The sequence below is a fragment of the Siphateles boraxobius genome, unplaced genomic scaffold (genome assembly GCF_051911475.1).
Source record: "Siphateles boraxobius isolate OS27281-9 unplaced genomic scaffold, OSU_SipBor_1 425, whole genome shotgun sequence".
In the NCBI taxonomy this organism is placed as follows: domain Eukaryota; kingdom Metazoa; phylum Chordata; class Actinopteri; order Cypriniformes; family Leuciscidae; genus Siphateles; species Siphateles boraxobius.
In genome coordinates this window covers 1-18,857 of record NW_027509059.1, presented here as the reverse complement: position 1 = coordinate 18,857, position 18,857 = coordinate 1, and the positions used below count along the sequence as shown (strand labels likewise).

At 41.0% G+C, this 18,857-nt stretch overlaps 49 non-coding genes and 1 pseudogene across 49 annotated transcripts; all 50 read right to left on the bottom strand.

Annotated features, from left to right (window-relative positions):
• Positions 1–117: 117 nt before the first annotated feature.
• LOC143708534 (5S ribosomal RNA) lies at positions 118–236 on the bottom strand. Its single transcript, XR_013193442.1, has one exon. It is a non-coding gene; the product is annotated as a 5S ribosomal RNA (ribosomal RNA).
• Positions 237–398: 162 nt separating this feature from the next.
• On the bottom strand, positions 399–517 carry LOC143708578 (5S ribosomal RNA). The gene has a single exon (XR_013193481.1). It is a non-coding gene; the product is annotated as a 5S ribosomal RNA (ribosomal RNA).
• A 162-nt stretch (positions 518–679) lies between these two features.
• On the bottom strand, positions 680–798 carry LOC143708576 (5S ribosomal RNA). The gene has a single exon (XR_013193480.1). It is a non-coding gene; the product is annotated as a 5S ribosomal RNA (ribosomal RNA).
• Positions 799–960: 162 nt separating this feature from the next.
• Positions 961–1,079, bottom strand: LOC143708575 (5S ribosomal RNA). The gene has a single exon (XR_013193479.1). It is a non-coding gene; the product is annotated as a 5S ribosomal RNA (ribosomal RNA).
• Positions 1,080–1,442: 363 nt separating this feature from the next.
• Positions 1,443–1,561, bottom strand: LOC143708574 (5S ribosomal RNA). The gene has a single exon (XR_013193478.1). It is a non-coding gene; the product is annotated as a 5S ribosomal RNA (ribosomal RNA).
• Positions 1,562–1,925: 364 nt separating this feature from the next.
• Positions 1,926–2,044, bottom strand: LOC143708573 (5S ribosomal RNA). The gene has a single exon (XR_013193477.1). It is a non-coding gene; the product is annotated as a 5S ribosomal RNA (ribosomal RNA).
• A 162-nt stretch (positions 2,045–2,206) lies between these two features.
• Positions 2,207–2,325, bottom strand: LOC143708532 (5S ribosomal RNA). Its single transcript, XR_013193441.1, has one exon. It is a non-coding gene; the product is annotated as a 5S ribosomal RNA (ribosomal RNA).
• Positions 2,326–2,487: 162 nt separating this feature from the next.
• Positions 2,488–2,606, bottom strand: LOC143708572 (5S ribosomal RNA). Its single transcript, XR_013193476.1, has one exon. It is a non-coding gene; the product is annotated as a 5S ribosomal RNA (ribosomal RNA).
• Positions 2,607–2,768: 162 nt separating this feature from the next.
• LOC143708571 (5S ribosomal RNA) lies at positions 2,769–2,887 on the bottom strand. The gene has a single exon (XR_013193475.1). It is a non-coding gene; the product is annotated as a 5S ribosomal RNA (ribosomal RNA).
• Positions 2,888–3,056: 169 nt separating this feature from the next.
• On the bottom strand, positions 3,057–3,175 carry LOC143708570 (5S ribosomal RNA). Its single transcript, XR_013193474.1, has one exon. It is a non-coding gene; the product is annotated as a 5S ribosomal RNA (ribosomal RNA).
• A 363-nt stretch (positions 3,176–3,538) lies between these two features.
• Positions 3,539–3,657, bottom strand: LOC143708569 (5S ribosomal RNA). The gene has a single exon (XR_013193473.1). It is a non-coding gene; the product is annotated as a 5S ribosomal RNA (ribosomal RNA).
• A 371-nt stretch (positions 3,658–4,028) lies between these two features.
• LOC143708567 (5S ribosomal RNA) lies at positions 4,029–4,147 on the bottom strand. The gene has a single exon (XR_013193471.1). It is a non-coding gene; the product is annotated as a 5S ribosomal RNA (ribosomal RNA).
• A 162-nt stretch (positions 4,148–4,309) lies between these two features.
• Positions 4,310–4,428, bottom strand: LOC143708565 (5S ribosomal RNA). Its single transcript, XR_013193470.1, has one exon. It is a non-coding gene; the product is annotated as a 5S ribosomal RNA (ribosomal RNA).
• A 162-nt stretch (positions 4,429–4,590) lies between these two features.
• On the bottom strand, positions 4,591–4,709 carry LOC143708564 (5S ribosomal RNA). Its single transcript, XR_013193469.1, has one exon. It is a non-coding gene; the product is annotated as a 5S ribosomal RNA (ribosomal RNA).
• Positions 4,710–4,880: 171 nt separating this feature from the next.
• On the bottom strand, positions 4,881–4,999 carry LOC143708563 (5S ribosomal RNA). Its single transcript, XR_013193468.1, has one exon. It is a non-coding gene; the product is annotated as a 5S ribosomal RNA (ribosomal RNA).
• Positions 5,000–5,372: 373 nt separating this feature from the next.
• Positions 5,373–5,491, bottom strand: LOC143708562 (5S ribosomal RNA). The gene has a single exon (XR_013193467.1). It is a non-coding gene; the product is annotated as a 5S ribosomal RNA (ribosomal RNA).
• A 363-nt stretch (positions 5,492–5,854) lies between these two features.
• LOC143708561 (5S ribosomal RNA) lies at positions 5,855–5,973 on the bottom strand. The gene has a single exon (XR_013193466.1). It is a non-coding gene; the product is annotated as a 5S ribosomal RNA (ribosomal RNA).
• Positions 5,974–6,344: 371 nt separating this feature from the next.
• On the bottom strand, positions 6,345–6,463 carry LOC143708560 (5S ribosomal RNA). The gene has a single exon (XR_013193465.1). It is a non-coding gene; the product is annotated as a 5S ribosomal RNA (ribosomal RNA).
• Positions 6,464–6,625: 162 nt separating this feature from the next.
• LOC143708559 (5S ribosomal RNA) lies at positions 6,626–6,744 on the bottom strand. The gene has a single exon (XR_013193464.1). It is a non-coding gene; the product is annotated as a 5S ribosomal RNA (ribosomal RNA).
• Positions 6,745–7,115: 371 nt separating this feature from the next.
• LOC143708558 (5S ribosomal RNA) lies at positions 7,116–7,234 on the bottom strand. Its single transcript, XR_013193463.1, has one exon. It is a non-coding gene; the product is annotated as a 5S ribosomal RNA (ribosomal RNA).
• A 162-nt stretch (positions 7,235–7,396) lies between these two features.
• On the bottom strand, positions 7,397–7,515 carry LOC143708530 (5S ribosomal RNA). Its single transcript, XR_013193439.1, has one exon. It is a non-coding gene; the product is annotated as a 5S ribosomal RNA (ribosomal RNA).
• Positions 7,516–7,677: 162 nt separating this feature from the next.
• LOC143708557 (5S ribosomal RNA) lies at positions 7,678–7,796 on the bottom strand. The gene has a single exon (XR_013193462.1). It is a non-coding gene; the product is annotated as a 5S ribosomal RNA (ribosomal RNA).
• A 162-nt stretch (positions 7,797–7,958) lies between these two features.
• Positions 7,959–8,077, bottom strand: LOC143708554 (5S ribosomal RNA). The gene has a single exon (XR_013193460.1). It is a non-coding gene; the product is annotated as a 5S ribosomal RNA (ribosomal RNA).
• A 162-nt stretch (positions 8,078–8,239) lies between these two features.
• On the bottom strand, positions 8,240–8,358 carry LOC143708553 (5S ribosomal RNA). The gene has a single exon (XR_013193459.1). It is a non-coding gene; the product is annotated as a 5S ribosomal RNA (ribosomal RNA).
• A 363-nt stretch (positions 8,359–8,721) lies between these two features.
• LOC143708552 (5S ribosomal RNA) lies at positions 8,722–8,840 on the bottom strand. The gene has a single exon (XR_013193458.1). It is a non-coding gene; the product is annotated as a 5S ribosomal RNA (ribosomal RNA).
• Positions 8,841–9,203: 363 nt separating this feature from the next.
• Positions 9,204–9,322, bottom strand: LOC143708551 (5S ribosomal RNA). The gene has a single exon (XR_013193457.1). It is a non-coding gene; the product is annotated as a 5S ribosomal RNA (ribosomal RNA).
• Positions 9,323–9,694: 372 nt separating this feature from the next.
• LOC143708550 (5S ribosomal RNA) lies at positions 9,695–9,813 on the bottom strand. Its single transcript, XR_013193456.1, has one exon. It is a non-coding gene; the product is annotated as a 5S ribosomal RNA (ribosomal RNA).
• Positions 9,814–9,975: 162 nt separating this feature from the next.
• LOC143708549 (5S ribosomal RNA) lies at positions 9,976–10,094 on the bottom strand. The gene has a single exon (XR_013193455.1). It is a non-coding gene; the product is annotated as a 5S ribosomal RNA (ribosomal RNA).
• A 371-nt stretch (positions 10,095–10,465) lies between these two features.
• Positions 10,466–10,584, bottom strand: LOC143708548 (5S ribosomal RNA). Its single transcript, XR_013193454.1, has one exon. It is a non-coding gene; the product is annotated as a 5S ribosomal RNA (ribosomal RNA).
• A 162-nt stretch (positions 10,585–10,746) lies between these two features.
• Positions 10,747–10,865, bottom strand: LOC143708529 (5S ribosomal RNA). Its single transcript, XR_013193438.1, has one exon. It is a non-coding gene; the product is annotated as a 5S ribosomal RNA (ribosomal RNA).
• Positions 10,866–11,027: 162 nt separating this feature from the next.
• On the bottom strand, positions 11,028–11,146 carry LOC143708547 (5S ribosomal RNA). The gene has a single exon (XR_013193453.1). It is a non-coding gene; the product is annotated as a 5S ribosomal RNA (ribosomal RNA).
• Positions 11,147–11,308: 162 nt separating this feature from the next.
• On the bottom strand, positions 11,309–11,427 carry LOC143708546 (5S ribosomal RNA). The gene has a single exon (XR_013193452.1). It is a non-coding gene; the product is annotated as a 5S ribosomal RNA (ribosomal RNA).
• Positions 11,428–11,589: 162 nt separating this feature from the next.
• Positions 11,590–11,708, bottom strand: LOC143708545 (5S ribosomal RNA). The gene has a single exon (XR_013193451.1). It is a non-coding gene; the product is annotated as a 5S ribosomal RNA (ribosomal RNA).
• A 363-nt stretch (positions 11,709–12,071) lies between these two features.
• Positions 12,072–12,190, bottom strand: LOC143708542 (5S ribosomal RNA). Its single transcript, XR_013193449.1, has one exon. It is a non-coding gene; the product is annotated as a 5S ribosomal RNA (ribosomal RNA).
• Positions 12,191–12,561: 371 nt separating this feature from the next.
• LOC143708541 (5S ribosomal RNA) lies at positions 12,562–12,680 on the bottom strand. The gene has a single exon (XR_013193448.1). It is a non-coding gene; the product is annotated as a 5S ribosomal RNA (ribosomal RNA).
• A 162-nt stretch (positions 12,681–12,842) lies between these two features.
• LOC143708540 (5S ribosomal RNA) lies at positions 12,843–12,961 on the bottom strand. Its single transcript, XR_013193447.1, has one exon. It is a non-coding gene; the product is annotated as a 5S ribosomal RNA (ribosomal RNA).
• A 162-nt stretch (positions 12,962–13,123) lies between these two features.
• On the bottom strand, positions 13,124–13,242 carry LOC143708539 (5S ribosomal RNA). The gene has a single exon (XR_013193446.1). It is a non-coding gene; the product is annotated as a 5S ribosomal RNA (ribosomal RNA).
• Positions 13,243–13,412: 170 nt separating this feature from the next.
• On the bottom strand, positions 13,413–13,531 carry LOC143708538 (5S ribosomal RNA). Its single transcript, XR_013193445.1, has one exon. It is a non-coding gene; the product is annotated as a 5S ribosomal RNA (ribosomal RNA).
• A 372-nt stretch (positions 13,532–13,903) lies between these two features.
• On the bottom strand, positions 13,904–14,022 carry LOC143708537 (5S ribosomal RNA). Its single transcript, XR_013193444.1, has one exon. It is a non-coding gene; the product is annotated as a 5S ribosomal RNA (ribosomal RNA).
• Positions 14,023–14,385: 363 nt separating this feature from the next.
• LOC143708536 (5S ribosomal RNA) lies at positions 14,386–14,504 on the bottom strand. Its single transcript, XR_013193443.1, has one exon. It is a non-coding gene; the product is annotated as a 5S ribosomal RNA (ribosomal RNA).
• A 363-nt stretch (positions 14,505–14,867) lies between these two features.
• LOC143708531 (5S ribosomal RNA) lies at positions 14,868–14,986 on the bottom strand. The gene has a single exon (XR_013193440.1). It is a non-coding gene; the product is annotated as a 5S ribosomal RNA (ribosomal RNA).
• A 162-nt stretch (positions 14,987–15,148) lies between these two features.
• Positions 15,149–15,267, bottom strand: LOC143708519 (5S ribosomal RNA). The gene has a single exon (XR_013193429.1). It is a non-coding gene; the product is annotated as a 5S ribosomal RNA (ribosomal RNA).
• Positions 15,268–15,639: 372 nt separating this feature from the next.
• LOC143708507 (5S ribosomal RNA) lies at positions 15,640–15,758 on the bottom strand. The gene has a single exon (XR_013193418.1). It is a non-coding gene; the product is annotated as a 5S ribosomal RNA (ribosomal RNA).
• Positions 15,759–15,918: 160 nt separating this feature from the next.
• LOC143708528 (5S ribosomal RNA) lies at positions 15,919–16,037 on the bottom strand. Its single transcript, XR_013193437.1, has one exon. It is a non-coding gene; the product is annotated as a 5S ribosomal RNA (ribosomal RNA).
• A 271-nt stretch (positions 16,038–16,308) lies between these two features.
• LOC143708535 (5S ribosomal RNA) lies at positions 16,309–16,424 on the bottom strand (annotated as a pseudogene).
• Positions 16,425–16,868: 444 nt separating this feature from the next.
• LOC143708580 (5S ribosomal RNA) lies at positions 16,869–16,987 on the bottom strand. The gene has a single exon (XR_013193483.1). It is a non-coding gene; the product is annotated as a 5S ribosomal RNA (ribosomal RNA).
• Positions 16,988–17,358: 371 nt separating this feature from the next.
• Positions 17,359–17,477, bottom strand: LOC143708568 (5S ribosomal RNA). Its single transcript, XR_013193472.1, has one exon. It is a non-coding gene; the product is annotated as a 5S ribosomal RNA (ribosomal RNA).
• A 162-nt stretch (positions 17,478–17,639) lies between these two features.
• On the bottom strand, positions 17,640–17,758 carry LOC143708556 (5S ribosomal RNA). The gene has a single exon (XR_013193461.1). It is a non-coding gene; the product is annotated as a 5S ribosomal RNA (ribosomal RNA).
• Positions 17,759–17,919: 161 nt separating this feature from the next.
• Positions 17,920–18,038, bottom strand: LOC143708543 (5S ribosomal RNA). Its single transcript, XR_013193450.1, has one exon. It is a non-coding gene; the product is annotated as a 5S ribosomal RNA (ribosomal RNA).
• Positions 18,039–18,401: 363 nt separating this feature from the next.
• LOC143708501 (5S ribosomal RNA) lies at positions 18,402–18,520 on the bottom strand. Its single transcript, XR_013193412.1, has one exon. It is a non-coding gene; the product is annotated as a 5S ribosomal RNA (ribosomal RNA).
• Between the last annotated feature and the right edge of the window lie 337 nt (positions 18,521–18,857).

Below are 18,857 nucleotides of genomic sequence, written 5' to 3'. Positions count from 1 at the left end.
GTGAAGAAAACTAAGAACAACTTTTGAAAAAACTCAAACTCTTTCATGCTTTCTGAAGAATCTCAGAGACTTTTTAAGGCTTTTTGAAGCTCAGGCACTCTTTTTTTTTTTTTAAAAAGCTTACAGCACCTGGTATTCCCAGGCGGTCTCCCATCCAAGTACTAACCAGGCCCGACCCTGCTTAGCTTCCGAGATCAGACGAGATGGGGCGTGCCCAAGGTGGTATGGCCGTAAGCGAATACTGCTGCCAAAATTGGGCTATTTAAAAGGTTAGACCATTAGTGAAGAAAACTAAGAACAACTTTTGAAAAAACTCAAACTCTTTCATGCTTTCTGAAGAATCTCAGAGACTTTTTAAGGCTTTTTGAAGCTCAGGCACTCTTTTTTTTTTTTTTAAAAGCTTACAGCACCTGGTATTCCCAGGCGGTCTCCCATCCAAGTACTAACCAGGCCCGACCCTGCTTAGCTTCCGAGATCAGACGAGATCGGGCGTGCCCAAGGTGGTATGGCCGTAAGCGAATACTGCTGCCAAAATTGGGCTATTTAAAAGGTTAGACCATTAGTGAAGAAAACTAAGAACAACTTTTGAAAAAACTCAAACTCTTTCATGCTTTCTGAAGAATCTCAGAGACTTTTTAAGGCTTTTTGAAGCTCAGGCACTCTTTTTTTTTTTTTTAAAAGCTTACAGCACCTGGTATTCCCAGGCGGTCTCCCATCCAAGTACTAACCAGGCCCGACCCTGCTTAGCTTCCGAGATCAGACGAGATCGGGCGTGCCCAAGGTGGTATGGCCGTAAGCGAATACTGCTGCCAAAATTGGGCTATTTAAAAGGTTAGACCATTAGTGAAGAAAACTAAGAACAACTTTTGAAAAAACTCAAACTCTTTCATGCTTTCTGAAGAATCTCAGAGACTTTTTAAGGCTTTTTGAAGCTCAGGCACTCTTTTTTTTTTTTTTAAAAGCTTACAGCACCTGGTATTCCCAGGCGGTCTCCCATCCAAGTACTAACCAGGCCCGACCCTGCTTAGCTTCCGAGATCAGACGAGATCGGGCGTGCCCAAGGTGGTATGGCCGTAAGCTAAAACTGCTGCCAAAATTGGGCTATTTAAAAGGTTAGACCATTAGTGAAGAAAACTAAGAACAACTTTTGAAAAAACTCAAGCTCTTTCATGCTTTCTGAAGAATCTCAGAGACTTTTTAAGGCTTTTTGAAGAAGCTCAGGGACTCTTTTTTTTTTTTCTTAAAAAAGCTTACAACACCTAGTATTCCCATGCGGCCTCCCATCCAAGTACTAACCAGGCCTTATTTAAAAGCTTAGACCATTAGTGAAGAAGACTAAGAAGAACTTTTGAAAAAACTCAAACTCTTTCATGCTTTCTGAAGAATCTCAGAGACTTTTTAAGGCTTTTTGAAGCTCAGGCACTCTTTTTTTTTTTTTTAAAAGCTTACAGCACCTGGTATTCCCAGGCGGTCTCCCATCCAAGTACTAACCAGGCCCGACCCTGCTTAGCTTCCGAGATCAGACGAGATCGGGCGTGCCCAAGGTGGTATGGCCGTAAGCTAAAACTGCTGCCAAAATTGGGCTATTTAAAAGGTTAGACCATTAGTGAAGAAAACTAAGAACAACTTTTGAAAAAACTCAAGCTCTTTCATGCTTTCTGAAGAATCTCAGAGACTTTTTAAGGCTTTTTGAAGAAGCTCAGGGACTCTTTTTTTTTTTTCTTAAAAAAGCTTACAACACCTAGTATTCCCATGCGGCCTCCCATCCAAGTACTAACCAGGCCTTATTTAAAAGCTTAGACCATTAGTGAAGAAGACTAAGAAGAACTTTTGAAAAAACTCAAACTCTTTCATGCTTTCTGAAGAATCTCAGAGACTTTTTAAGGCTTTTTGAAGCTCAGGCACTCTTTTTTTTTTTTTTTAAAAGCTTACAGCACCTGGTATTCCCAGGCGGTCTCCCATCCAAGTACTAACCAGGCCCGACCCTGCTTAGCTTCCGAGATCAGACGAGATCGGGCGTGCCCAAGGTGGTATGGCCGTAAGCGAATAGTGCTGCCAAAATTGGGCTATTTAAAAGGTTAGACCATTAGTGAAGAAAACTAAGAACAACTTTTGAAAAAACTCAAACTCTTTCATGCTTTCTGAAGAATCTCAGAGACTTTTTAAGGCTTTTTGAAGCTCAGGCACTCTTTTTTTTTTTTTAAAAAGCTTACAGCACCTGGTATTCCCAGGCGGTCTCCCATCCAAGTACTAACCAGGCCCGACCCTGCTTAGCTTCCGAGATCAGACGAGATGGGGCGTGCCCAAGGTGGTATGGCCGTAAGCGAATACTGCTGCCAAAATTGGGCTATTTAAAAGGTTAGACCATTAGTGAAGAAAACTAAGAACAACTTTTGAAAAAACTCAAACTCTTTCATGCTTTCTGAAGAATCTCAGAGACTTTTTAAGGCTTTTTGAAGCTCAGGCACTCTTTTTTTTTTTTTTAAAAGCTTACAGCACCTGGTATTCCCAGGCGGTCTCCCATCCAAGTACTAACCAGGCCCGACCCTGCTTAGCTTCCGAGATCAGACGAGATCGGGCGTGCCCAAGGTGGTATGGCCGTAAGCGAATACTGCTGCCAAAATTGGGCTATTTAAAAGGTTAGACCATTAGTGAAGAAAACTAAGAACAACTTTTGAAAAAACTCAAACTCTTTCATGCTTTCTGAAGAATCTCAGAGACTTTTTAAGGCTTTTTGAAGCTCAGGCACTCTTTTTTTTTTTTTTAAAAGCTTACAGCACCTGGTATTCCCAGGCGGTCTCCCATCCAAGTACTAACCAGGCCCGACCCTGCTTAGCTTCCGAGATCAGACGAGATCGGGCGTGCCCAAGGTGGTATGGCCGTAAGCGAATACTGCTGCCAAAATTGGGCTATTTAAAAGGTTAGACCATTAGTGAAGAAAACTAAGAACAACTTTTGAAAAAACTCAAACTCTTTCATGCTTTCTGAAGAATCTCAGAGACTTTTTAAGGCTTTTTGAAGCTCAGGCACTCTTTTTTTTTTTTTTTTTTTTTAAAAGCTTACAGCACCTGGTATTCCCAGGCGGTCTCCCATCCAAGTACTAACCAGGCCCGACCCTGCTTAGCTTCCGAGATCAGACGAGATCGGGCGTGCCCAAGGTGGTATGGCCGTAAGCTAAAACTGCTGCCAAAATTGGGCTATTTAAAAGGTTAGACCATTAGTGAAGAAAACTAAGAACAACTTTTGAAAAAACTCAAGCTCTTTCATGCTTTCTGAAGAATCTCAGAGACTTTTTAAGGCTTTTTGAAGAAGCTCAGGGACTCTTTTTTTTTTTTCTTAAAAAAGCTTACAACACATAGTATTCCCATGCGGCCTCCCATCCAAGTACTAACCAGGCCTTATTTAAAAGCTTAGACCATTAGTGAAGAAGACTAAGAAGAACTTTTGAAAAAACTCAAACTCTTTCATGCTTTCTGAAGAATCTCAGAGACTTTTTAAGGCTTTTTGAAGCTCAGGCACTCTTTTTTTTTTTTTTAAAAGCTTACAGCACCTGGTATTCCCAGGCGGTCTCCCATCCAAGTACTAACCAGGCCCGACCCTGCTTAGCTTCCGAGATCAGACGAGATCGGGCGTGCCCAAGGTGGTATGGCCGTAAGCTAAAACTGCTGCCAAAATTGGGCTATTTAAAAGGTTAGACCATTAGTGAAGAAAACTAAGAACAACTTTTGAAAAAACTCAAGCTCTTTCATGCTTTCTGAAGAATCTCAGAGACTTTTTAAGGCTTTTTGAAGAAGCTCAGGGACTCTTTTTTTTTTTTCTTAAAAAAGCTTACAACACCTAGTATTCCCATGCGGCCTCCCATCCAAGTACTAACCAGGCCTTATTTAAAAGCTTAGACCATTAGTGAAGAAGACTAAGAAGAACTTTTGAAAAAACTCAAACTCTTTCATGCTTTCTGAAGAATCTCAGAGACTTTTTAAGGCTTTTTGAAGCTCAGGCACTCTTTTTTTTTTTTTTTTTTTTTTAAAAGCTTACAGCACCTGGTATTCCCAGGCGGTCTCCCATCCAAGTACTAACCAGGCCCGACCCTGCTTAGCTTCCGAGATCAGACGAGATCGGGCGTGCCCAAGGTGGTATGGCCGTAAGCGAATACTGCTGCCAAAATTGGGCTATTTAAAAGGTTAGACCATTAGTGAAGAAAACTAAGAACAACTTTTGAAAAAACTCAAACTCTTTCATGCTTTCTGAAGAATCTCAGAGACTTTTTAAGGCTTTTTGAAGCTCAGGCACTCTTTTTTTTTTTTTTAAAAGCTTACAGCACCTGGTATTCCCAGGCGGTCTCCCATCCAAGTACTAACCAGGCCCGACCCTGCTTAGCTTCCGAGATCAGACGAGATCGGGCGTGCCCAAGGTGGTATGGCCGTAAGCGAATACTGCTGCCAAAATTGGGCTATTTAAAAGGTTAGACCATTAGTGAAGAAAACTAAGAACAACTTTTGAAAAAACTCAAACTCTTTCATGCTTTCTGAAGAATCTCAGAGACTTTTTAAGGCTTTTTGAAGCTCAGGCACTCTTTTTTTTTTTTTTAAAAGCTTACAGCACCTGGTATTCCCAGGCGGTCTCCCATCCAAGTACTAACCAGGCCCGACCCTGCTTAGCTTCCGAGATCAGACGAGATCGGGCGTGCCCAAGGTGGTATGGCCGTAAGCGAATACTGCTGCCAAAATTGGGCTATTTAAAAGGTTAGACCATTAGTGAAGAAAACTAAGAACAACTTTTGAAAAAACTCAAACTCTTTCATGCTTTCTGAAGAATCTCAGAGACTTTTTAAGGCTTTTTGAAGCTCAGGCACTCTTTTTTTTTTTTTTTTTTTTTTTAAAAGCTTACAGCACCTGGTATTCCCAGGCGGTCTCCCATCCAAGTACTAACCAGGCCCGACCCTGCTTAGCTTCCGAGATCAGACGAGATCGGGCGTGCCCAAGGTGGTATGGCCGTAAGCTAAAACTGCTGCCAAAATTGGGCTATTTAAAAGGTTAGACCATTAGTGAAGAAAACTAAGAACAACTTTTGAAAAAACTCAAGCTCTTTCATGCTTTCTGAAGAATCTCAGAGACTTTTTAAGGCTTTTTGAAGAAGCTCAGGGACTCTTTTTTTTTTTTCTTAAAAAAGCTTACAACACCTAGTATTCCCATGCGGCCTCCCATCCAAGTACTAACCAGGCCTTATTTAAAAGCTTAGACCATTAGTGAAGAAGACTAAGAAGAACTTTTGAAAAAACTCAAACTCTTTCATGCTTTCTGAAGAATCTCAGAGACTTTTTAAGGCTTTTTGAAGCTCAGGCACTCTTTTTTTTTTTTTTTTTTTTTTTTAAAAGCTTACAGCACCTGGTATTCCCAGGCGGTCTCCCATCCAAGTACTAACCAGGCCCGACCCTGCTTAGCTTCCGAGATCAGACGAGATCGGGCGTGCCCAAGGTGGTATGGCCGTAAGCTAAAACTGCTGCCAAAATTGGGCTATTTAAAAGGTTAGACCATTAGTGAAGAAAACTAAGAACAACTTTTGAAAAAACTCAAGCTCTTTCATGCTTTCTGAAGAATCTCAGAGACTTTTTAAGGCTTTTTGAAGAAGCTCAGGGACTCTTTTTTTTTTTTCTTAAAAAAGCTTACAACACCTAGTATTCCCATGCGGCCTCCCATCCAAGTACTAACCAGGCCTTATTTAAAAGCTTAGACCATTAGTGAAGAAGACTAAGAAGAACTTTTGAAAAAACTCAAACTCTTTCATGCTTTCTGAAGAATCTCAGAGACTTTTTAAGGCTTTTTGAAGCTCAGGCACTCTTTTTTTTTTTTTTAAAAGCTTACAGCACCTGGTATTCCCAGGCGGTCTCCCATCCAAGTACTAACCAGGCCCGACCCTGCTTAGCTTCCGAGATCAGACGAGATCGGGCGTGCCCAAGGTGGTATGGCCGTAAGCTAAAACTGCTGCCAAAATTGGGCTATTTAAAAGGTTAGACCATTAGTGAAGAAAACTAAGAACAACTTTTGAAAAAACTCAAGCTCTTTCATGCTTTCTGAAGAATCTCAGAGACTTTTTAAGGCTTTTTGAAGAAGCTCAGGGACTCTTTTTTTTTTTTCTTAAAAAAGCTTACAACACCTAGTATTCCCATGCGGCCTCCCATCCAAGTACTAACCAGGCCTTATTTAAAAGCTTAGACCATTAGTGAAGAAGACTAAGAAGAACTTTTGAAAAAACTCAAACTCTTTCATGCTTTCTGAAGAATCTCAGAGACTTTTTAAGGCTTTTTGAAGCTCAGGCACTCTTTTTTTTTTTTTTTTTTTTTTAAAAGCTTACAGCACCTGGTATTCCCAGGCGGTCTCCCATCCAAGTACTAACCAGGCCCGACCCTGCTTAGCTTCCGAGATCAGACGAGATCGGGCGTGCCCAAGGTGGTATGGCCGTAAGCGAATACTGCTGCCAAAATTGGGCTATTTAAAAGGTTAGACCATTAGTGAAGAAAACTAAGAACAACTTTTGAAAAAACTCAAACTCTTTCATGCTTTCTGAAGAATCTCAGAGACTTTTTAAGGCTTTTTGAAGCTCAGGCACTCTTTTTTTTTTTTTTAAAAGCTTACAGCACCTGGTATTCCCAGGCGGTCTCCCATCCAAGTACTAACCAGGCCCGACCCTGCTTAGCTTCCGAGATCAGACGAGATCGGGCGTGCCCAAGGTGGTATGGCCGTAAGCTAAAACTGCTGCCAAAATTGGGCTATTTAAAAGGTTAGACCATTAGTGAAGAAAACTAAGAACAACTTTTGAAAAAACTCAAGCTCTTTCATGCTTTCTGAAGAATCTCAGAGACTTTTTAAGGCTTTTTGAAGAAGCTCAGGGACTCTTTTTTTTTTTTCTTAAAAAAGCTTACAACACCTAGTATTCCCATGCGGCCTCCCATCCAAGTACTAACCAGGCCTTATTTAAAAGCTTAGACCATTAGTGAAGAAGACTAAGAAGAACTTTTGAAAAAACTCAAACTCTTTCATGCTTTCTGAAGAATCTCAGAGACTTTTTAAGGCTTTTTGAAGCTCAGGCACTCTTTTTTTTTTTTTTTTTTTTTTAAAAGCTTACAGCACCTGGTATTCCCAGGCGGTCTCCCATCCAAGTACTAACCAGGCCCGACCCTGCTTAGCTTCCGAGATCAGACGAGATCGGGCGTGCCCAAGGTGGTATGGCCGTAAGCGAATAGTGCTGCCAAAATTGGGCTATTTAAAAGGTTAGACCATTAGTGAAGAAAACTAAGAACAACTTTTGAAAAAACTCAAACTCTTTCATGCTTTCTGAAGAATCTCAGAGACTTTTTAAGGCTTTTTGAAGCTCAGGCACTCTTTTTTTTTTTTTAAAAAGCTTACAGCACCTGGTATTCCCAGGCGGTCTCCCATCCAAGTACTAACCAGGCCCGACCCTGCTTAGCTTCCGAGATCAGACGAGATGGGGCGTGCCCAAGGTGGTATGGCCGTAAGCGAATACTGCTGCCAAAATTGGGCTATTTAAAAGGTTAGACCATTAGTGAAGAAAACTAAGAACAACTTTTGAAAAAACTCAAACTCTTTCATGCTTTCTGAAGAATCTCAGAGACTTTTTAAGGCTTTTTGAAGCTCAGGCACTCTTTTTTTTTTTTTTAAAAGCTTACAGCACCTGGTATTCCCAGGCGGTCTCCCATCCAAGTACTAACCAGGCCCGACCCTGCTTAGCTTCCGAGATCAGACGAGATCGGGCGTGCCCAAGGTGGTATGGCCGTAAGCGAATACTGCTGCCAAAATTGGGCTATTTAAAAGGTTAGACCATTAGTGAAGAAAACTAAGAACAACTTTTGAAAAAACTCAAACTCTTTCATGCTTTCTGAAGAATCTCAGAGACTTTTTAAGGCTTTTTGAAGCTCAGGCACTCTTTTTTTTTTTTTTAAAAGCTTACAGCACCTGGTATTCCCAGGCGGTCTCCCATCCAAGTACTAACCAGGCCCGACCCTGCTTAGCTTCCGAGATCAGACGAGATCGGGCGTGCCCAAGGTGGTATGGCCGTAAGCGAATACTGCTGCCAAAATTGGGCTATTTAAAAGGTTAGACCATTAGTGAAGAAAACTAAGAACAACTTTTGAAAAAACTCAAACTCTTTCATGCTTTCTGAAGAATCTCAGAGACTTTTTAAGGCTTTTTGAAGCTCAGGCACTCTTTTTTTTTTTTTTAAAAGCTTACAGCACCTGGTATTCCCAGGCGGTCTCCCATCCAAGTACTAACCAGGCCCGACCCTGCTTAGCTTCCGAGATCAGACGAGATCGGGCGTGCCCAAGGTGGTATGGCCGTAAGCTAAAACTGCTGCCAAAATTGGGCTATTTAAAAGGTTAGACCATTAGTGAAGAAAACTAAGAACAACTTTTGAAAAAACTCAAGCTCTTTCATGCTTTCTGAAGAATCTCAGAGACTTTTTAAGGCTTTTTGAAGAAGCTCAGGGACTCTTTTTTTTTTTTCTTAAAAAAGCTTACAACACCTAGTATTCCCATGCGGCCTCCCATCCAAGTACTAACCAGGCCTTATTTAAAAGCTTAGACCATTAGTGAAGAAGACTAAGAAGAACTTTTGAAAAAACTCAAACTCTTTCATGCTTTCTGAAGAATCTCAGAGACTTTTTAAGGCTTTTTGAAGCTCAGGCACTCTTTTTTTTTTTTTTAAAAGCTTACAGCACCTGGTATTCCCAGGCGGTCTCCCATCCAAGTACTAACCAGGCCCGACCCTGCTTAGCTTCCGAGATCAGACGAGATCGGGCGTGCCCAAGGTGGTATGGCCGTAAGCTAAAACTGCTGCCAAAATTGGGCTATTTAAAAGGTTAGACCATTAGTGAAGAAAACTAAGAACAACTTTTGAAAAAACTCAAGCTCTTTCATGCTTTCTGAAGAATCTCAGAGACTTTTTAAGGCTTTTTGAAGAAGCTCAGGGACTCTTTTTTTTTTTTCTTAAAAAAGCTTACAACACCTAGTATTCCCATGCGGCCTCCCATCCAAGTACTAACCAGGCCTTATTTAAAAGCTTAGACCATTAGTGAAGAAGACTAAGAAGAACTTTTGAAAAAACTCAAACTCTTTCATGCTTTCTGAAGAATCTCAGAGACTTTTTAAGGCTTTTTGAAGCTCAGGCACTCTTTTTTTTTTTTTTAAAAGCTTACAGCACCTGGTATTCCCAGGCGGTCTCCCATCCAAGTACTAACCAGGCCCGACCCTGCTTAGCTTCCGAGATCAGACGAGATCGGGCGTGCCCAAGGTGGTATGGCCGTAAGCTAAAACTGCTGCCAAAATTGGGCTATTTAAAAGGTTAGACCATTAGTGAAGAAAACTAAGAACAACTTTTGAAAAAACTCAAGCTCTTTCATGCTTTCTGAAGAATCTCAGAGACTTTTTAAGGCTTTTTGAAGAAGCTCAGGGACTCTTTTTTTTTTTTCTTAAAAAAGCTTACAACACCTAGTATTCCCATGCGGCCTCCCATCCAAGTACTAACCAGGCCTTATTTAAAAGCTTAGACCATTAGTGAAGAAGACTAAGAAGAACTTTTGAAAAAACTCAAACTCTTTCATGCTTTCTGAAGAATCTCAGAGACTTTTTAAGGCTTTTTGAAGCTCAGGCACTCTTTTTTTTTTTTTTTTTTTTTTTAAAAGCTTACAGCACCTGGTATTCCCAGGCGGTCTCCCATCCAAGTACTAACCAGGCCCGACCCTGCTTAGCTTCCGAGATCAGACGAGATCGGGCGTGCCCAAGGTGGTATGGCCGTAAGCGAATACTGCTGCCAAAATTGGGCTATTTAAAAGGTTAGACCATTAGTGAAGAAAACTAAGAACAACTTTTGAAAAAACTCAAACTCTTTCATGCTTTCTGAAGAATCTCAGAGACTTTTTAAGGCTTTTTGAAGCTCAGGCACTCTTTTTTTTTTTTTTAAAAGCTTACAGCACCTGGTATTCCCAGGCGGTCTCCCATCCAAGTACTAACCAGGCCCGACCCTGCTTAGCTTCCGAGATCAGACGAGATCGGGCGTGCCCAAGGTGGTATGGCCGTAAGCTAAAACTGCTGCCAAAATTGGGCTATTTAAAAGGTTAGACCATTAGTGAAGAAAACTAAGAACAACTTTTGAAAAAACTCAAGCTCTTTCATGCTTTCTGAAGAATCTCAGAGACTTTTTAAGGCTTTTTGAAGAAGCTCAGGGACTCTTTTTTTTTTTTCTTAAAAAAGCTTACAACACCTAGTATTCCCATGCGGCCTCCCATCCAAGTACTAACCAGGCCTTATTTAAAAGCTTAGACCATTAGTGAAGAAGACTAAGAAGAACTTTTGAAAAAACTCAAACTCTTTCATGCTTTCTGAAGAATCTCAGAGACTTTTTAAGGCTTTTTGAAGCTCAGGCACTCTTTTTTTTTTTTTTTTTTTTTTAAAAGCTTACAGCACCTGGTATTCCCAGGCGGTCTCCCATCCAAGTACTAACCAGGCCCGACCCTGCTTAGCTTCCGAGATCAGACGAGATCGGGCGTGCCCAAGGTGGTATGGCCGTAAGCGAATAGTGCTGCCAAAATTGGGCTATTTAAAAGGTTAGACCATTAGTGAAGAAAACTAAGAACAACTTTTGAAAAAACTCAAACTCTTTCATGCTTTCTGAAGAATCTCAGAGACTTTTTAAGGCTTTTTGAAGCTCAGGCACTCTTTTTTTTTTTTTAAAAAGCTTACAGCACCTGGTATTCCCAGGCGGTCTCCCATCCAAGTACTAACCAGGCCCGACCCTGCTTAGCTTCCGAGATCAGACGAGATGGGGCGTGCCCAAGGTGGTATGGCCGTAAGCGAATACTGCTGCCAAAATTGGGCTATTTAAAAGGTTAGACCATTAGTGAAGAAAACTAAGAACAACTTTTGAAAAAACTCAAACTCTTTCATGCTTTCTGAAGAATCTCAGAGACTTTTTAAGGCTTTTTGAAGCTCAGGCACTCTTTTTTTTTTTTTTAAAAGCTTACAGCACCTGGTATTCCCAGGCGGTCTCCCATCCAAGTACTAACCAGGCCCGACCCTGCTTAGCTTCCGAGATCAGACGAGATCGGGCGTGCCCAAGGTGGTATGGCCGTAAGCGAATACTGCTGCCAAAATTGGGCTATTTAAAAGGTTAGACCATTAGTGAAGAAAACTAAGAACAACTTTTGAAAAAACTCAAACTCTTTCATGCTTTCTGAAGAATCTCAGAGACTTTTTAAGGCTTTTTGAAGCTCAGGCACTCTTTTTTTTTTTTTTAAAAGCTTACAGCACCTGGTATTCCCAGGCGGTCTCCCATCCAAGTACTAACCAGGCCCGACCCTGCTTAGCTTCCGAGATCAGACGAGATCGGGCGTGCCCAAGGTGGTATGGCCGTAAGCGAATACTGCTGCCAAAATTGGGCTATTTAAAAGGTTAGACCATTAGTGAAGAAAACTAAGAACAACTTTTGAAAAAACTCAAACTCTTTCATGCTTTCTGAAGAATCTCAGAGACTTTTTAAGGCTTTTTGAAGCTCAGGCACTCTTTTTTTTTTTTTTAAAAGCTTACAGCACCTGGTATTCCCAGGCGGTCTCCCATCCAAGTACTAACCAGGCCCGACCCTGCTTAGCTTCCGAGATCAGACGAGATCGGGCGTGCCCAAGGTGGTATGGCCGTAAGCTAAAACTGCTGCCAAAATTGGGCTATTTAAAAGGTTAGACCATTAGTGAAGAAAACTAAGAACAACTTTTGAAAAAACTCAAGCTCTTTCATGCTTTCTGAAGAATCTCAGAGACTTTTTAAGGCTTTTTGAAGAAGCTCAGGGACTCTTTTTTTTTTTTCTTAAAAAAGCTTACAACACCTAGTATTCCCATGCGGCCTCCCATCCAAGTACTAACCAGGCCTTATTTAAAAGCTTAGACCATTAGTGAAGAAGACTAAGAAGAACTTTTGAAAAAACTCAAACTCTTTCATGCTTTCTGAAGAATCTCAGAGACTTTTTAAGGCTTTTTGAAGCTCAGGCACTCTTTTTTTTTTTTTTAAAAGCTTACAGCACCTGGTATTCCCAGGCGGTCTCCCATCCAAGTACTAACCAGGCCCGACCCTGCTTAGCTTCCGAGATCAGACGAGATCGGGCGTGCCCAAGGTGGTATGGCCGTAAGCTAAAACTGCTGCCAAAATTGGGCTATTTAAAAGGTTAGACCATTAGTGAAGAAAACTAAGAACAACTTTTGAAAAAACTCAAGCTCTTTCATGCTTTCTGAAGAATCTCAGAGACTTTTTAAGGCTTTTTGAAGAAGCTCAGGGACTCTTTTTTTTTTTTCTTAAAAAAGCTTACAACACCTAGTATTCCCATGCGGCCTCCCATCCAAGTACTAACCAGGCCTTATTTAAAAGCTTAGACCATTAGTGAAGAAGACTAAGAAGAACTTTTGAAAAAACTCAAACTCTTTCATGCTTTCTGAAGAATCTCAGAGACTTTTTAAGGCTTTTTGAAGCTCAGGCACTCTTTTTTTTTTTTTTTTTTTTTTAAAAGCTTACAGCACCTGGTATTCCCAGGCGGTCTCCCATCCAAGTACTAACCAGGCCCGACCCTGCTTAGCTTCCGAGATCAGACGAGATCGGGCGTGCCCAAGGTGGTATGGCCGTAAGCGAATACTGCTGCCAAAATTGGGCTATTTAAAAGGTTAGACCATTAGTGAAGAAAACTAAGAACAACTTTTGAAAAAACTCAAACTCTTTCATGCTTTCTGAAGAATCTCAGAGACTTTTTAAGGCTTTTTGAAGCTCAGGCACTCTTTTTTTTTTTTTTAAAAGCTTACAGCACCTGGTATTCCCAGGCGGTCTCCCATCCAAGTACTAACCAGGCCCGACCCTGCTTAGCTTCCGAGATCAGACGAGATCGGGCGTGCCCAAGGTGGTATGGCCGTAAGCGAATACTGCTGCCAAAATTGGGCTATTTAAAAGGTTAGACCATTAGTGAAGAAAACTAAGAACAACTTTTGAAAAAACTCAAACTCTTTCATGCTTTCTGAAGAATCTCAGAGACTTTTTAAGGCTTTTTGAAGCTCAGGCACTCTTTTTTTTTTTTTTAAAAGCTTACAGCACCTGGTATTCCCAGGCGGTCTCCCATCCAAGTACTAACCAGGCCCGACCCTGCTTAGCTTCCGAGATCAGACGAGATCGGGCGTGCCCAAGGTGGTATGGCCGTAAGCGAATACTGCTGCCAAAATTGGGCTATTTAAAAGGTTAGACCATTAGTGAAGAAAACTAAGAACAACTTTTGAAAAAACTCAAACTCTTTCATGCTTTCTGAAGAATCTCAGAGACTTTTTAAGGCTTTTTGAAGCTCAGGCACTCTTTTTTTTTTTTTTTTTTTTTTAAAAGCTTACAGCACCTGGTATTCCCAGGCGGTCTCCCATCCAAGTACTAACCAGGCCCGACCCTGCTTAGCTTCCGAGATCAGACGAGATCGGGCGTGCCCAAGGTGGTATGGCCGTAAGCTAAAACTGCTGCCAAAATTGGGCTATTTAAAAGGTTAGACCATTAGTGAAGAAAACTAAGAACAACTTTTGAAAAAACTCAAGCTCTTTCATGCTTTCTGAAGAATCTCAGAGACTTTTTAAGGCTTTTTGAAGAAGCTCAGGGACTCTTTTTTTTTTTTCTTAAAAAAGCTTACAACACCTAGTATTCCCATGCGGCCTCCCATCCAAGTACTAACCAGGCCTTATTTAAAAGCTTAGACCATTAGTGAAGAAGACTAAGAAGAACTTTTGAAAAAACTCAAACTCTTTCATGCTTTCTGAAGAATCTCAGAGACTTTTTAAGGCTTTTTGAAGCTCAGGCACTCTTTTTTTTTTTTTTTTTTTTTTTAAAAGCTTACAGCACCTGGTATTCCCAGGCGGTCTCCCATCCAAGTACTAACCAGGCCCGACCCTGCTTAGCTTCCGAGATCAGACGAGATCGGGCGTGCCCAAGGTGGTATGGCCGTAAGCTAAAACTGCTGCCAAAATTGGGCTATTTAAAAGGTTAGACCATTAGTGAAGAAAACTAAGAACAACTTTTGAAAAAACTCAAGCTCTTTCATGCTTTCTGAAGAATCTCAGAGACTTTTTAAGGCTTTTTGAAGAAGCTCAGGGACTCTTTTTTTTTTTTCTTAAAAAAGCTTACAACACCTAGTATTCCCATGCGGCCTCCCATCCAAGTACTAACCAGGCCTTATTTAAAAGCTTAGACCATTAGTGAAGAAGACTAAGAAGAACTTTTGAAAAAACTCAAACTCTTTCATGCTTTCTGAAGAATCTCAGAGACTTTTTAAGGCTTTTTGAAGCTCAGGCACTCTTTTTTTTTTTTTTAAAAGCTTACAGCACCTGGTATTCCCAGGCGGTCTCCCATCCAAGTACTAACCAGGCCCGACCCTGCTTAGCTTCCGAGATCAGACGAGATCGGGCGTGCCCAAGGTGGTATGGCCGTAAGCTAAAACTGCTGCCAAAATTGGGCTATTTAAAAGGTTAGACCATTAGTGAAGAAAACTAAGAACAACTTTTGAAAAAACTCAAGCTCTTTCATGCTTTCTGAAGAATCTCAGAGACTTTTTAAGGCTTTTTGAAGAAGCTCAGGGACTCTTTTTTTTTTTTCTTAAAAAAGCTTACAACACCTAGTATTCCCATGCGGCCTCCCATCCAAGTACTAACCAGGCCTTATTTAAAAGCTTAGACCATTAGTGAAGAAGACTAAGAAGAACTTTTGAAAAAACTCAAACTCTTTCATGCTTTCTGAAGAATCTCAGAGACTTTTTAAGGCTTTTTGAAGCTCAGGCACTCTTTTTTTTTTTTTTAAAAGCTTACAGCACCTGGTATTCCCAGGCGGTCTCCCATCCAAGTACTAACCAGGCCCGACCCTGCTTAGCTTCCGAGATCAGACGAGATCGGGCGTGCCCAAGGTGGTATGGCCGTAAGCGAATACTGCTGCCAAAATTGGGCTATTTAAAAGGTTAGACCATTAGTGAAGAAAACTAAGAACAACTTTTGAAAAAACTCAAACTCTTTCATGCTTTCTGAAGAATCTCAGAGACTTTTTAAGGCTTTTTGAAGCTCAGGCACTCTTTTTTTTTTTTTTAAAAGCTTACAGCACCTGGTATTCCCAGGCGGTCTCCCATCCAAGTACTAACCAGGCCCGACCCTGCTTAGCTTCCGAGATCAGACGAGATCGGGCGTGCCCAAGGTGGTATGGCCGTAAGCTAAAACTGCTGCCAAAATTGGGCTATTTAAAAGGTTAGACCATTAGTGAAGAAAACTAAGAACAACTTTTGAAAAAACTCAAGCTCTTTCATGCTTTCTGAAGAATCTCAGAGACTTTTTAAGGCTTTTTGAAGAAGCTCAGGGACTCTTTTTTTTTTTTCTTAAAAAAGCTTACAACACCTAGTATTCCCATGCGGCCTCCCATCCAAGTACTAACCAGGCCTTATTTAAAAGCTTAGACCATTAGTGAAGAAGACTAAGAAGAACTTTTGAAAAAACTCAAACTCTTTCATGCTTTCTGAAGAATCTCAGAGACTTTTTAAGGCTTTTTGAAGCTCAGGCACTCTTTTTTTTTTTTTTTTTTTTTTTAAAAGCTTACAGCACCTGGTATTCCCAGGCGGTCTCCCATCCAAGTACTAACCAGGCCCGACCCTGCTTAGCTTCCGAGATCAGACGAGATCGGGCGTGCCCAAGGTGGTATGGCCGTAAGCGAATAGTGCTGCCAAAATTGGGCTATTTAAAAGGTTAGACCATTAGTGAAGAAAACTAAGAACAACTTTTGAAAAAACTCAAACTCTTTCATGCTTTCTGAAGAATCTCAGAGACTTTTTAAGGCTTTTTGAAGCTCAGGCACTCTTTTTTTTTTTTAAAAGCTTACAGCACCTGGTATTCCCAGGCGGTCTCCCATCCAAGTACTAACCAGGCCCGACCCTGCTTAGCTTCCGAGATCAGACGAGATGGGGCGTGCCCAAGGTGGTATGGCCGTAAGCGAATACTGCTGCCAAAATTGGGCTATTTAAAAGGTTAGACCATTAGTGAAGAAAACTAAGAACAACTTTTGAAAAAACTCAAACTCTTTCATGCTTTCTGAAGAATCTCAGAGACTTTTTAAGGCTTTTTGAAGCTCAGGCACTCTTTCCATTAGTGAAGAAACTAAGAACAACTTTTGAAAAAAACTCAAACTCTTTCATGCTTTCTGAAGAATCTCAGAGACTTTTTAAGGCTTTTTGAAGCTCAGGCACTCTTTTTTTTTTTTTTAAAAGCTTACAGCACCTGTATTCCAGGCGGTCTCCCATCCAAGTACTAACCAGGCCCGACCCTGCTTAGCTTCGAGATCAGACGAGATCGGGCGTGCCCAAGGTGGTATGGCCGTAAGCGAATACTGAAGGGCTATTAAAAGGTTAGAGAACAACTTTTGAAAAAAAACTCTTTCATGCTTTCTGAAGAATCTCAGAGACTTTTTAAGGCTTTTTGAAGCTCAGGCACTCTTTTTTTTTTTTTTAAAAGCTTACAAGAGATCAGACTTTTGAAAAAACTCAAGCTCTTTCATGCTTTCTGAAGAATCTCAGAGACTTTTTAAGGCTTTTTGAAGAAGCTCAGGGACTCTTTTTTTTTTTTCTTAAAAAAGCTTACAAACACCTAGTATTCCCATGCGGCCTCCCATCCAAGTACTAACCAGGCCTTATTTAAAAGCTTAGACCATTAGTGAAGAAGACTAAGAAGAACTTTTGAAAAAACTCAAACTCTTTCATGCTTTCTGAAGAATCTCAGAGACTTTTTAAGGCTTTTTGAAGCTCAGGCACTCTTTTTTTTTTTTTAAAAGCTTACAGCACCTGGTATTCCCAGGCGGTCTCCCATCCAAGTACTAACCAGGCCCGACCCTGCTTAGCTTCCGAGATCAGACGAGATCGGGCGTGCCCAAGGTGGTATGGCCGTAAGCTAAAACTGCTGCCAAAATTGGGCTATTTAAAAGGTTAGACCATTAGTGAAGAAAACTAAGAACAACTTTTGAAAAAACTCAAGCTCTTTCATGCTTTCTGAAGAATCTCAGAGACTTTTTAAGGCTTTTTGAAGAAGCTCAGGGACTCTTTTTTTTTTTTCTTAAAAAGCTTACAACACCTAGTATTCCCATGCGGCCTCCCATCCAAGTACTAACCAGGCCTTATTTAAAAGCTTAGACCATTAGTGAAGAAGACTAAGAAGAACTTTTGAAAAAACTCAAACTCTTTCATGCTTTCTGAAGAATCTCAGAGACTTTTTAAGGCTTTTTGAAGCTCAGGCACTCTTTTTTTTTTTTTTTTTTTTTTAAAAAGCTTACAGCACCTGGTATTCCCAGGCGGTCTCCCATCCAAGTACTAACCAGGCCCGACCCTGCTTAGCTTCCGAGATCAGACGAGATCGGGCGTGCCCAAGGTGGTATGGCCGTAAGCGAATACTGCTGCCAAAATTGGGCTATTTAAAAGGTTAGACCATTAGTGAAGAAAACTAAGAACAACTTTTGAAAAAACTCAAACTCTTTCATGCTTTCTGAAGAATCTCAGAGACTTTTTAAGGCTTTTTGAAGCTCAGGCACTCTTTTTTTTTTTTTTAAAAGCTTACAGCACCTGGTATTCCCAGGCGGTCTCCCATCCAAGTACTAACCAGGCCCGACCCTGCTTAGCTTCCGAGATCAGACGAGATCGGGCGTGCCCAAGGTGGTATGGCCGTAAGCGAATACTGCTGCCAAAATTGGGCTATTTAAAAGGTTAGACCATTAGTGAAGAAAACTAAGAACAACTTTTGAAAAAACTCAAACTCTTTCATGCTTTCTGAAGAATCTCAGAGACTTTTTAAGGCTTTTTGAAGCTCAGGCACTCTTTTTTTTTTTTTAAAAGCTTACAGCACCTGGTATTCCCAGGCGGTCTCCCATCCAAGTACTAACCAGGCCCGACCCTGCTTAGCTTCCGAGATCAGACGAGATCGGGCGTGCCCAAGGTGGTATGGCCGTAAGCTAAAACTGCTGCCAAAATTGGGCTATTTAAAAGGTTAGACCATTAGTGAAGAAAACTAAGAACAACTTTTGAAAAAACTCAAGCTCTTTCATGCTTTCTGAAGAATCTCAGAGACTTTTTAAGGCTTTTTGAAGAAGCTCAGGGACTCTTTTTTTTTTTTCTTAAAAAAGCTTACAACACCTAGTATTCCCATGCGGCCTCCCATCCAAGTACTAACCAGGCCTTATTTAAAAGCTTAGACCATTAGTGAAGAAGACTAAGAAGAACTTTTGAAAAAACTCAAACTCTTTCATGCTTTCTGAAGAATCTCAGAGACTTTTTAAGGCTTTTTGAAGCTCAGGCACTCTTTTTTTTTTTTTTAAAAGCTTACAGCACCTGGTATTCCCAGGCGGTCTCCCATCCAAGTACTAACCAGGCCCGACCCTGCTTAGCTTCCGAGATCAGACGAGATCGGGCGTGCCCAAGGTGGTATGGCCGTAAGCTAAAACTGCTGCCAAAATTGGGCTATTTAAAAGGTTAGACCATTAGTGAAGAAAACTAAGAACAACTTTTGAAAAAACTCAAGCTCTTTCATGCTTTCTGAAGAATCTCAGAGACTTTTTAAGGCTTTTTGAAGAAGCTCAGGGACTCTTTTTTTTTTTCTTAAAAAAGCTTACAACACCTAGTATTCCCATGCGGCCTCCCATCCAAGTACTAACCAGGCCTTATTTAAAAGCTTAGACCATTAGTGAAGAAGACTAAGAAGAACTTTTGAAAAAACTCAAACTCTTTCATGCTTTCTGAAGAATCTCAGAGACTTTTTAAGGCTTTTTGAAGCTC